This window comes from Lissotriton vulgaris, chromosome 8 (assembly GCF_964263255.1).
Source record: "Lissotriton vulgaris chromosome 8, aLisVul1.2, whole genome shotgun sequence".
In the NCBI taxonomy this organism is placed as follows: domain Eukaryota; kingdom Metazoa; phylum Chordata; class Amphibia; order Caudata; family Salamandridae; genus Lissotriton; species Lissotriton vulgaris.
Window position 1 is genome coordinate 159,991,593 of NC_141696.1, and position 13,719 is coordinate 160,005,311.

Consider the following 13,719-nt stretch of genomic DNA (forward strand, 5'->3'; position numbering starts at 1 on the left):
TGGAGGATACCGCCAAAACATGTGTGCTTCGTCTGCGTCTATTTCCCCGCATTTAAGACACTTCTTCACAGCTTGTGTACCTATTTTGGATAGCCTTTGCGGAGTCCAATATGCCTTATGAATAGTAAATAATTTTTTTCCTTAGAGGTGCAGACTTAACACTGTGCCATAAAAAAGATAGGGATACTTGCCATAAACTGTCAAGATCGTAGCTCGGCAGTTCCTTCCTCCAAGTTGATTCAAACCAAGGCTGCAAGTCTTCATGGGGTGTACTAGTATCCAGTACCATGTAGCGATTTCTTTTCGACCCGGAGGGAATGTAGCAATTTTGGATTCGAAGAAATCATTACCATTTCCACATCTTCTCAGCGATTTGGCCCAACTTGATAACTGGTAATATTTAAATTTGGAGACAGTACCTTCTGTAATGTCCTGTATCTTCTGCCAGGAAATTAACTCCGACCCCTTTAACAGTTGGCCCATCTCTTGATTCCCTTTGCTTGAAATGTAACCGCAAGAGAATCTTGTAGACAAACTGGCGTTCCGGGTGAGTTCCGTAACGGGGCGTGCTTACTATAATAGGGGATTCGCAGTATCACTCTTGTTTGAAGTCATACTTTACAGGCTGCCTGCAGAATTTTAAGTTTCACCTTTTAAAAAAAATGTGGGTCTCCAAATTTAAAGAGAAAAAACCTGGATTGGGCCTGGAAACATACAGCTAGATTCATGAAGCCAAATTGCGATCGCAATAGCTGCGAAAAAGCAATTGCGATCGCAATTTGATGAAAAGGATTCAAGAAAGTAGAAATCCAAAAATAGCGAAATCGCAAATATTTTTTTGCGATATCGCAATTAAATTTGCAGAATCCAGGAAGAAGACCATTAGTGATTCTGTAATAGCGAGAAACCATGGATTCTGCGAATAAAACTGTGATATCGCAAATGAATCGCTATCGCAATTCATGAAAAATTGCAAATAGCGAAAAACCACAAAATTGCATTTTGCGACGTGCAAATTAAGGAGAACCCAAACCAGGTGGTAACCAGTAAGAACAAATATTCACATGTGAAATAAACTCTAGCAAACTACCAACAGGTGCAGGCTTGACCAAACACACTTAACCATCTTGACCCTTGGCTCAAGTTCACTCATACTTCCAGCAATAAAAGTTTGGATTTTCTGGACTTAACAATTTTTGTGGAGAACAACACTCTACAAACAAAAACGTACACAAAACCAACGGCCAAAAATAGTTTGCTCTCTTACCAGAGCTACCACCCCAAACCTCTAAAAGACAACCTGCCTTTTAGCCAATTTCTTAGGCTAAAACGAAATTGTAGCAAAAAAGAGGATTACCTGGTCCAAGCCCAAGAGCTCAGCTTGAAACTCTCCAAAAGGAACTACAAAGAGAAAACAATAAAATACTGCAAAAAGAGAGCAAACAATCAGCCTAGAGAGTGCCTTTTACAAAGCTACCCCAAAGCTCAAATACAAGATCTGACGACCTGTGTCACCACCTTCTGTCCTTCAACATACGAAGTGAACAAATTGATAAATAAAAACTGGCACATTCTGAATACCGGAGTTTTCAATTGGCCAAAGCCAAGGTTTGCCAACCGCAGAACAAAAAACATCAAAGATGTTCTGGTCCATACCCGTCCCCAGAAAAAACAACTGCTAACCATCACGAGGGACGTGAGTATGAATCCAGTGACAGGCCACTACCCCTGTGGCTCATGTGTAGCCTGCAGAACAACCACTATGTCTAAAACACTGCAGCTAACCGAAAAATTGGTATGGACACAGCGGCAACATACGAACTGCAACTCCTCACATGTCATTTACATGATTACCTGCAAATGCAACAAGAGGTATATTGGCATGACATGTCGCAAGATCAAATTGAGGATCGGCGAACATAAGAGTAATATCCGCCTTAAAAAGAACACCACAAAATTATGTGCCCACTTCATTGAGATGGGCCACTCGTGTGAAGAACTCCATTGGACAGTGCTTGAGATGCTCACCGACAAAAACACAAACTGTGAGCGCCGTCTGTTTGAAAAAGAGCAAAGGTGGGTGGATCGCCTCAAAACGTGTGAATACGGGCTAAACGATGCCATCCCCTGGCACCGCTTTGCCAACTGATCTTTAACCACAGAGCTGCACTTTTTGTCTTGCATCATAGATTAATAAAGCTATCGCCCTTTAAAATAAAAAAACTCCATCAGAAGCCGACACGCCTATTTTGACCCGCCTTGCACCTTTAAATCTCAGCGCTCTTGTTCCCAACCACACCCCGGGGCAGAGTCAGCACAAGGCGGAAATATCCACACACGCGGGTAATGGCGGCGATCATCTCGAGATATCGGTAAGACAAACAATCCCCCCTGAATACTAACAGGACGCTTTCTGTGACAGCTCTGAGCTTCAAGCGGCTTCAAAACAATGAGACCCCGGTGAGGCAGAACACATACTGTTTTTCAGGTAGGAAAACATTGTTCAAATCTGTAAGCGCTGAAATTAGCGTTATGCCTACAGCCTGACCTCCCACCACGCTCCCTACCGGGTGCTCTAATACCACCCTCCATCCATCCCCTCCCCCCCCTTTAGACCAATAGGTCAAAGAAATGTGTGTACCTTTGGTACAGCTCTATTGTGCCCCCCAGCACTAGGTACCCTGAACCAGTATTTCTTCTTATTTAACATGAGAAACCTTGCATTTCTTCTCTCCATGATATGCCAATTGTTTTTAGTTTAGTAGTTTTGTCGATAATGTCACAAAACTCTGACAATGAAATTCACTGTCTCCAGGTGTAGAAAATATATGTGTATATGCAAAACCTGTACTTTTGTCTATCTCATTGCAGATTACGAAGGGAAATCCCCTACTTATACATTATCTGAAAACAGAATGTTTGATCTATAATGACTGCACAAATAGTGTAAGTACAATACCTCTATGTTATGTTAGTCCTGACGAAAGCTCCGCAGACCCTTCCTGGCCCTAGGAGCTGAAACATGTCGACGTATTTTATCAACTATACTATCAGACCTAGTAACTCGGTCTAAGATCGTACCACTTATTTTAAATGTGGTGAGGAGCAACCCCCATTAAAGAACTTTGGGATTGTCTAAAACCCCGTTTTTAATACTTTTTTCCTTTTTTGCACAGTTTTCTTTACACCTTTCTCACGCAAAATCTCTGGACACTGCACCCTTGACCAGAGGCGCCTCGGGTGAGGCTGGCAAACCCACTACTTCAGAGCAGCCAATGATAACTGCCACAGCTCTAGTGTGGGGCGGATGAAACACATATACCGCACCTCTCCAACTATTACACAGAGTTTTTTGAGGCTACTCTGATCTGTATCCCTTATGCCAAAGGTCATAAGGTGTAACTAGTGTCCGTTTTTCTATTTTTGATAACTGCCAAACACACTTAAGGACATGCAGCTGGAGCCTGAGGACTCACACAATGCCAGGACTCTACATGGTGGTCAGGCGGCGTAGGCTACAGCAAGCAGCACGGAACAGACGACGTATCCAGGAGCGGATATTCCGTCAGCGGGTGACCCTACTGGGCCAAACCAGGGAGCAAATCTACACCAAGTACCAGCTAAATGGGGCAAGGATCATCAAGCTGATCCGGGACCTAGACCCCCTCCTGCAGCACCCAACAAGGAGGACCAATGCCGTTCCCACCCATGTGCAGGTATTGTGCAGCCTGCACCTACTGGCCTCCGGTAGTTTCCAGGGTATAGTCACTGTTGCAGGGGGAATATCCCAGCCCACCATGTCCCGCTGCCTAAGGAGTTTCCTGGAGGCCATGCTGACCCGTTTACACCACTACATATCATTCCCCACCAGCCAACAGGACATGAATGACACCAAGCTGCAATTTTACAATGTAGCACAATTTCCACATATCATAGGGTGCATTGACTTTACCCACATCCACATCTGCCTACCAGCACAAACGGAATACATGTATCGTAACCGCAAGTCCTACCACTCCCTCAATATCCAGATGGTATGCAATGCAAAGACAATCATCACAGACATAGTGGCACAGTACCCGGGGAGCACACATGACTCCTTCATATTCCGGCACAGTGTCATACACACACGACTGGCCAGGGGAGACCTTGGTGAAGGACACCTACTGGGTAAGTACACATGCCAAACAACAGTACAATGTGATAATGATGCTGCGCGGCACAGGCACTCACCCTCTGCTCCTATCATTCAGGTGACAGTGGCTACGCTCTCCGTGAGTACCTCCTCACCCCATACCTCAACCCTGCAACACCACAGCAACGGCGTTACAATGCAGCACACATACGCACAAGAAATTCCATTGAGAGGACATTTGGCCTTTTGAAGAGCAGATTCCGCATACTGCACAAGACTGGTGGGGCCATCAAATACGAGCCTAAGGTCTGCTGCCGCATCGTGGCCGTGTGTGCTATCCTCCACAACATTGCTACCAAGCGCAGGATACCTGTAGACATCTCTGGCAGTGAGTCAGAAGGGAACAATCGACCACCTGCACATGTGCGTCATGCACGCGGCGAGAATCCTGCAGAAGGACACAGGCGCCGCAACGAAATCTGCATGAACTATTTATAGTGCACCCACTCCCCACACCCATTACTCAACTCATGCATGACAACATAAATAATGACATGAGTCATATGTCTCTTTCAGTCTGTAGGGCATGCTTGTGGCGTCAGCATGTACCCACATGGTAATGTATAACAGTTCAGTGGCACCTCCGCGTAGTTGCCCCTGACCTCCTCTCAACGTCCTCCTCCAGATTCTGCCGTGAGGCAGCAGAGGGCCTGCTGCTGCGGCGGGGTGCTACAACCGGTGGAAGGGACTGGCTGCTATGGCTTGATGTAGCCTCACTGGTGTCGTCTGCCCCCCACCGCCTGGCCATGGCCGGTAGCCTGCATGCCCTGAATGGCTGTTGAAATGTTCTCCAGGGCTCTCGCGACGTCCTGGCAGGACTGGACCATTTGGACCTGCATGGCCAGGGAGCGTCACGAGAGCTGGGAGGTGGCGTTCCCAATAATATGGTTGGACCGCGTGTACGCCGACAGACGGGTCAACAGTTGGCGGTGTCTGCGGCGATTGAGATCCCGCTGGCTGGACATTGCCTGTGTGTTGGCCTCCAAAGCTGCTGTCATCCTGTCCATACTGTCAGACATATGTGCCACATTACGTGCGGTCTTGTCCAGTTGGATGTGGATGGCGGCTAGATGTCGGGCCTGGGTCTGGTGCACACTTAGCATCCTGCGCTCAATGGAGAGCCCACTTGCACGCACGTTTTGGCCCCTGCCAGCGCTGGAGGTGTTGGTGCGCGGCTCCCTGACCAGTCCGCTTGTCTGGCTCCTCACAGCTGCAGGGCGGCGGGTTGGTTGATGACCTGCTGCTGGTGTTGCAGGCCCCACTGGTGGCTGTGTGCTGCGTGGTGGTACAGCAGCGACTGTTGTCACAGGGGTGGCACGGGCCACAGGGGCGGGTGTTGGGATGACCGCTGTTGCGGCAGCTTGCCCTGATGGTCCGGGCTGTGGGGTATGATGTGTGTCCCCCTCCGTGTCCTCCGTGTTGTCCTCAATCACCAGGGCCTCGCTGTCTGTGCTGGGGACATCAGCGCCACCTGTGATGTAAAGTGGACGTTGATTAGTGGCATGTCCCGTACACAGTTAGGCTTGCTACGTGCATGCAGACTACCATTCCCTGATTCGCTGCAGGATTGACTCTCACTGGACATGTCAGGCTTAATGGTACAGGATGGTACTTGCGGGCAGACTACATGTCCCACAATGCAATAGCGCTATAGTGGTGTGCTTTGGCTGCATGATTGGGGATTGATATGGGATGCACTGGAGTCATGGACATTGTTAGGGGACAGGGGGTCGCAGTCGCATGGCACTTACCTGGTGTGTCTTGGGTGGGTCGGGAGGAGTCAAGACGGGTCACACCCACGCAGGTCTGTGGATTGATGGTCTCCTCCACTCGTTCCTCCAGTGGTGTGTTTGGTGGGACAGTGGGCTCCCCTCCACCTATCGCCACTTGCTCCCCCAGCCTCTCAGCAATCTTTTCCTTTGCCCGCCTTTTTAAGTCATACAAGCGATTTTTCAGCTCGTCCACCGAGTGCTGGGTCACCCCCACGGAGTTCACTTTGGCGCGGATGCGCAGCCATATGCGTCTTTTGTTGGCCTCTGGCACCCTTCGGGAGTCTTTGCCAAATAGCCTGTTGTGGTCCTTTGAAACTCCTTCTATGAGGTGTTCGAGCTCCTGCTCTGAAAACTTGATTTTGCGCTTTCTCCCACTGGTTGAACCTCCTTCTGCATCCTGTGCCATGCTTGCCACTGTGGTGTCTCCTGCTGTACTCCTGTAGGAACACTGGAGGGGAGCTCTGACACTGCTGCCTGTAGTTCAGCCTCTCACTGCTGAATGAGGGTGGAACCTACATAAACAAAGGAAGAGTGTCCGTCAGTGTGGCGTTCAAAAAGTAGAAATAGCACGTAAAAATATGAGGCCAGCTGTGGTTGGTCAAAGGACTGGACCAACTTTCAAGAAAAAATACATGATTTTTTCAGGAAACCCTCACTCACCCTAGTGGTGACATGCTTCATCATCGGGTCCACTAGGGAGATCGAGTACCTCCCCAGTGTGCTACGACGCCAGGAGACTGCGGAGCAGGTTTGTGAGAGTGAAGAGTGAAAAAAGTTAAGTGTGGTTAAAAATGTCAGAGGTTGTACCAAAAAATCATTTATTAGCTGGTCAACTTGACATATTAAAATTAAAGACTATGTGCAGGGAAACTAGCCAAAAGAAATACTGGTGTTTCCCTGTTAGGGGAAGGTCAACATGTTTCTGCCCTTTAAGTGTATGAATTTACAGGGCTTTCATCAGGACCAGTATGCGAGTGTTGCCTCAACAGGTATAGGCGCGCTAAGGCCCACCCTGCCGTAGGCGGTGAAAGTTAAAAAGTAGCACTATGTGTAAAAATAGGTGCGTTTAAAAATACAAACCAAAAGGCTAGGGGATTTACCTCTATTGCGAGGAGCCCAGAAGTCTGTAGATAGGTGATAGACAGACAGACAAACAACACACAAAACATAAAAACAAGAACAGACAATCATTATTGATCATGTTTTATGGCCGTTACACTAATAGTGTGGCGTGATACGTGCTAACAAACCTATCAATGGCCATGGCCGAGATGGATGGCATTGCAGAATAGAGGTTGTGCCCAAAAACCAGAGTGATGGGCCTCAACTAGAACCAGAGTCGAGTGATCTGGCACAAGGCGTTGCACAATTGGTGAGGCAATGTAAATGGAGGCTTGCGGTGCTAAGTCCATCCGTGTGGGAAGCCAGGCGGCTGCCCGTAATTGTAACACTACCTATAGTAAGGCGGCGGAGAAATGATCCCCGAGGTGTAGCGTAAGAAGCAGTGCTACGTTGTAATTACGCGTAGCCCTGCTGGCCGTGGAATTAGAGAACTAAATTAGGCACGCAAAATAATGAAAAATATAAGTGAAACAATCCTCACTTGTACTCAATGTGAACCACGCCCCATAGATTCAGGGGGGGGGGGTGGGAGCGACAATGGCACACCCTATTAAGGTAAAAACAAACATACAACGGAGAGTTCAAGGAATCTGGCAGAATCTCACACACAAACACTTAGCTTGTTAAGATGTCCAAATAGTTGATCTTACGCCCGCAACGCTCAGCACCCACTCGGCACCTAGCTGTCCCCCGCTGGATCTCGTGGATCACGAGCGAGGGGCAAGCCCGGCGCTAAGAGGCAGAGGCGTCGAGGCGTCCGCCAATGGGAGACGTTTGTTTGAAAGCGAGGCCTGGAAAGCAAGCCCCGTGCTCCCGCGAGCGATGTACTCAAGGCTGTAAGTTCAAAACGAGGCTTGGAGTACAAGCCTCGTGCGCATGCGCGCGCAAGAATAGAGGCATGGGTTGTTTAGCAACGAGGTTTGGCAAGCAAGCCTCAGAGAATCGGGTGATTGGACTATGGAACGGAGGTCCGTTTTAAAATGCGGACTTTGTTGATAATAAAAGTTCATGGCTGATTATGAACTATAACTGATGAAAACTTGATTTCAGCAAGTCAAAAATTAGAGAAAGTAAAAAGGTGAATGCCTCCAATGAGTGATGCACCAAGAGAGTTATTATATAAATGTGATACATTCTTTTCACAAAATTAGGACTGCAATCTTGGTAGGTGCTCTCATGTGGAAAAAAACTCATTATTGATCATTGTTACTGTTTCAGAACGCTGGCCCAAGGTATTTGATCATTTAATCCCTGGATATGTGTATTGAGTCTATAGACCCAGCGCTGCTCTTTTTCAAACAGAATGTGCTCTCTGTTCCTGGGGTTATTGACCTGTTCTATCACTGTCCAGGTCATATCATTGGGAGTATGATTTGCCTGCAGAAAATGTTCGCTGAGTTTGGTGGTTACTTTCTTGCAGCGAACATTACTGCGATGTTCGCCAATGCGTGTCTTGACTTTCCGGGTTGTCATGCCCACATATCTCTTGGCACACGGGCAGGTAATCAGATATATAACATTGGTGGAGTTACAGTTAGTATGGGATTTTTGGGTCCATACTTTGCCCGGTTCCAGATTTAGCTGTTTGGTGTGGGTGGTTAAATGGCAGACACTGCAGTCGGTACATGGAAAATGCCCAGTAATGGGGGGTAGGTGCCATGGTTCAGTGACGGATCTGGTAAGTGATGACGGGCAAGTTAAAGGTCTTGTATGAACCAGGGCATCCTTGAGACTTCTGCCCTTTTTGAAGGAGAAAAGTGGTTTTTCCCAGTCACCCATGTTACTGGTGATAATTCTCCAGTTCTTATTTATAGATTTTTTGACATTGTCTGAAAGCGTACTATAAGTAGTCACACGTGTTAATGGTATATCAGTGTCAATTTTCACATTCTCTTCAAGGAGGGCTTCCCGAGGTTGATTCCGGGCCCTGGTCTGTCCTTTGTTGAGGATGCCTTGAGGGTAGCCTCTTTGTCTCAGTTTGACAGTTAGGTCCTTTGCCTGTGTCTTATAGTCTGTGGTGCTGCTGCAATTTCTTCTCAAGCGGAGGTATTGCCCATAGGGCAGGTTTTCACGCAGTGGCCTTGGATGGAAGCTGTTGAATTGCAGAAGATTGTTCCTTGCCGTAGGTTTGTGAGGGTTGAACCTGCCTACTTCCTGGTTGTGATGTCATCACTGTGCGCAGGATGCGACTTCCCGTTTTTGCGATCTCGCAGTTAGCTAGATCGCTATTTCGGTAATTGTGAGATCGCAATTTCAACATGGGTATCGGCGGATTCTGCGATTATTTACCGAATTCTGGGGGCTCGCAATCGGCGATTGCGGCCGGTTGCGATTCACATTTTTTTTTCGCAAATTTTCATGAATGCCGTTCTGCGATTTCTAAATTGCGATTCGCTTTTACTCGCAACTTAGAAATCACAGAATTTGACATTAATGAATCTGGCTGTTAGAGTCAATGCTTGGAATAGTGGTGTAAAAACAGCAGTGTCTCCCAATAGTTGCCTTAATTTTTTTAAATGAAATGACTCTGATATTGAAGGAGGTTTGAGCTTGCAAACCCTCCATTTTCCTTTTTTCCCTGAGCTTCCGCCAAGCTATTCGCGGTCTTTTCTTACCCCAAATGAAACTAGAAAAAAGGCCTTGCATTGTAGTTATCCAGTATCTCTTGAACTCCAATGGGATTGAATTAAATAAAAAGGTATACTTGGGTAAAATTGCCATTTTCAAAAGATTCGACTTTCCTAAAAATGATAGAGGTAAGGAGTCCCAGTGTTGTAATTGTATCCTAACCTTAGATGTTACTTTATCGAAATTTAGCTTTGCTAATAGGTCAAGCTTCTGGACCACCTCTATACCCAAGTACCTAATACTGTGTCGAACTTAGTCACACCTATAATGCGTGTTCCATTGCATGACCTCTGTTTCGGCTGGGTTAACCGCATATCCAGATATCTCCCAAAACTTTTTAATGTTTCCCAAATAGCTACTATTGAGTCTTGTAGGTGTCCAGTGAGTATCATCAGGTCGTCTGCATAAAGGCCTATTTTCTTTACCCACCCATTACAGGAAAATGGTATGATATTCTTACAATCCTTTAGTTTGATAGCAAGCAGCTCTATATTCAAATTAAACAGTAAAGGTGAACGTGGGCACCCCTGCCTGGTACCCCTACCCATTATAACCTGAGAAGAAAGGGGGTCATTTACCAAGACTCGAGCAGTGGGATTTTGTACTGTGATTTAATTGCTGCAACAAAGTTGTGGCCTAAATTAAAGCAATGAATTACCTCTTAAAGAAAGACCCAGTTGACCCTATCAAACACTTTGGCTGCGTCGCAAGTCATTACCGTTAAGGGTGTGGATTAAGTCGTGCAGATGCCTACCCTTTATAAAACCCTTCTGGTCATTGTGAATCAAAAGGCCGGCCACCTGCTCCAACCTTTTAGTGATTACTTGTGTATATATTTTGTAATCACTGTTGAGCAGGGAGATCGTCCTATATGATTCACAAAGCTTTGGGTCTTTATTAGGTTTTAATAATATAATTATTGTGGCTAAGTCCCAGGATGAGGGGAGATCTTGTTTTGCTATATACATAGAATAATACAGATCAAGCAAAATGGGGGCCAACTCCTCTTTCATAAGGGAATAGATTTTGTTTGGAAGAGTGTCAGGTCAGGCAGCCTTGCCCTTCTTTAAGCTTTTAATAACCCTATAAATTTCTTCTATTGTGAAGGGAGCCAATAGCTCCTCTCTAAGTTCATCACTGAGACACAGGAGATTAATGTCTTGAAAAAAAGCTGCTATTTCATCCCTATCTGGATTTAAATCCTTGGTATAAAGATCTTGAATTGTTTTTACAAATCCCTGCTCAATTGCCCCGTCATCAGTAATTCCATTCCCGGTAATTTGGCATTTTACTTCTTTTATTATATTTCTGGCTTGGTCTGCTCTTGCTTTTCACTCCAGAAGTTTGCCACAACCTTCCCCATACTCATGATTAGCAAGTTTACTTGACTCCCATTTATGTTTTACTTTAATCTCTGAATAATCAGCTAGGTTATTCTTTACTTTTGTTCCCCTGTGCCTCCTTAGTTGCATCTTCTAATGCTTGAAGCTCTTCCTTAGCCTTTTTCTTATGGTATGCATTGATGCCAACTAGTGTTCCGCTAATATATGCTTTACATGTATCCCATACCTTATTTAGGGGAGCAGTATTCAGATTAAAGAAAAAAAATTCATTTGTAGTATGTTTCAGTTTATCTACTATTGAGGTGTCTAAAAGTAGTGATCGATTTAAAGTCCAACGCCTTTCAGCTATTTTTTTCTTCAACTCCAATTGTAGTGAGACTGCCGAATGATCGGTTAAATGCTCTGGGATATGTACCACATTTTTAATACGTTCACTGATCAAAGCTGATACCAAGAAGAAATCTATCCTGGATCTATGGTTTTGTTATGAACTGTATATTTTCCCATTTCTGACCCCACCTTGACATTTCTTAGAGACCAAATATCCACAAGACCTACGTCTTTAATTATTTGCTTTACTGTTGCTCTAATTTTTGGTAACGCCAGGGCCGGCCTCTTAGATGTTGTATCCTGTGGAAAATTCAGGGAAATATTAAAATCACCTGCCAAAATAATGGGCTCATTTAACTCGATTAAACGTAAAAATAATGTTTTTAGAGGAGTTGGTTCATCCAAGTTTGGACCTTAGTAACCTACCAATGCAAGTCAAATACCCTGGACCTTGACCTTTGCTATTACCCATCTACCTAATGGATCAACCTGGGTTTCACCTAATATACTTTGGCAGGCTTTTTTAACCACAATTGTGACTCCTTTTACTGTCACCGTTTGAGTAGTGCATATACAATGATCTGTGGCTGACGTTTTAAGATTTCTAGCCATTCTTCTTTTCGAAGATGGGACTCTTGAATAAAAATAATGTAGGAATCACACAACTTTAGGTACTCTAAAATTTTTTGTCTTCTTGATGGTACCCTTAAACCACTAACATTCCATGTCGTAATTTTCAGACAACCAGACCCAGTCTGCCATTCAAGTAAATAATACTCCTGTAGTTTTTTAAGTAGCTCAAAAAATGAAAAAAGGCTGTAACATTTGAGGACATTTAAAAAAAAAATCCCACATGATCCCCCACCCTTTGTGAAACTTGTTTTTATGCTTTTTTTCACATTTTGAGTTGATACCTGTGATCCTCCCCTCCCTCCTTGGGGAACCCTCCCAAATATTTTGAGGTATAAAAATAACACCTCTATTTGAGCTCTCCAACATGTTGATGGACTTAAACATATCACTTTTATACGGCTTGTGCTCTGATCTGTTCTATAAAAATTCTCACATCATTTGGGTCCAGGAAATTGTGCATCTTATTGTTCCTCATTACTCCTAGAGATGCAGGGAACCTAATGTTCGCTGTAGCACCAAGGTCTCTAAGTTCCTGGATAAATTTGCCAAGCTCCCATTGCGTATCCAATGTCGTACAAGATATATCGGACCTTATACGAATGACCAGTCATTCTTCTTATAGGATCCTGCTTTTAATGCTCCTGAAAGAATGCTTTCCTTCAGTGTATATGTTCTGAAGTTTACGGAATCCTTCTGGCTGCCTTCCTGCCTGTAATTGCTACAAAGGGGTCCCGGTGAACTCTCTGTATATCTTCCTCCAATGAAGCTTGATCAAGATCCCTATTCTGCTCCATTATAAGGGAAACTACAAAGGCCTTACGTCCCCCCCTTCTGAGCCCTCTGGAACATTCAAAATTCTAAAATTATTGCATCTCACGTTATTTTCGAGGGTTTTAAGCTTATCTCTTAATTCTTGCTCATTCTTTGTTAATTTCAAAATGTCCTGTTGGTTATCCACCACCTTCAATGAAAGCTGCCCATATGCGAGTGCCATAGCCCCCACTCGTTCCACTAGGCTATTAATCTTTACTTCCATTGATTCGCACTGCCCCTACATTTTTTGCTGGTTGTTTTCAGAGGTAACAAACCTCTGTCTTATTTCAGATAGCATTGGCGCCATTAAATTCTCTAAATCATGTGAGTTTGACGGCACTGACAATGATCCTGTAGCTACTCTCATATCTGAATGTACTGAGGGGGGTTGTAGAGGGATTAGGCTCTGCGCAGTCATAGAGTTTGTGCTATCCAAACATGAGTCTGAGGCGGTTTCAAGATCCGTTAATGGGTCAAAACTATTTTTTGTGGGGATTTGGAAGGTAGGATTCGCCTTAGCGCCTGTAGCCATGGCAGTTTCCATATTCTTGTCTAGTTCCTGACTTTGCAATATGGCGTTAAGGGGTTCTCGTAGGGCTGGATTGACTTTTATGTTAATTGCTGACTCCTGCGTTTGTACTTCGAAGTATAAGCGCAGGGAGGGGGTAATTTTTACTTTCTTGAGCTTCCCCTTCTTTTTTTCTTTAGGGTTTTTTGGGGGTTTTATGCCCTTAGTTTAATACAGCCCCTTTGTGTGCACCAAATACAGGGGCAGAGGTAGTCGAGCTGTCCAAACAGAGTTCAGTTTGTGTAGTTGGAGAGATCACCTAGATTATTGGTTTTGGGTTTACTGCACTTACCGTGAGATCCTCCTCGCCCCAAA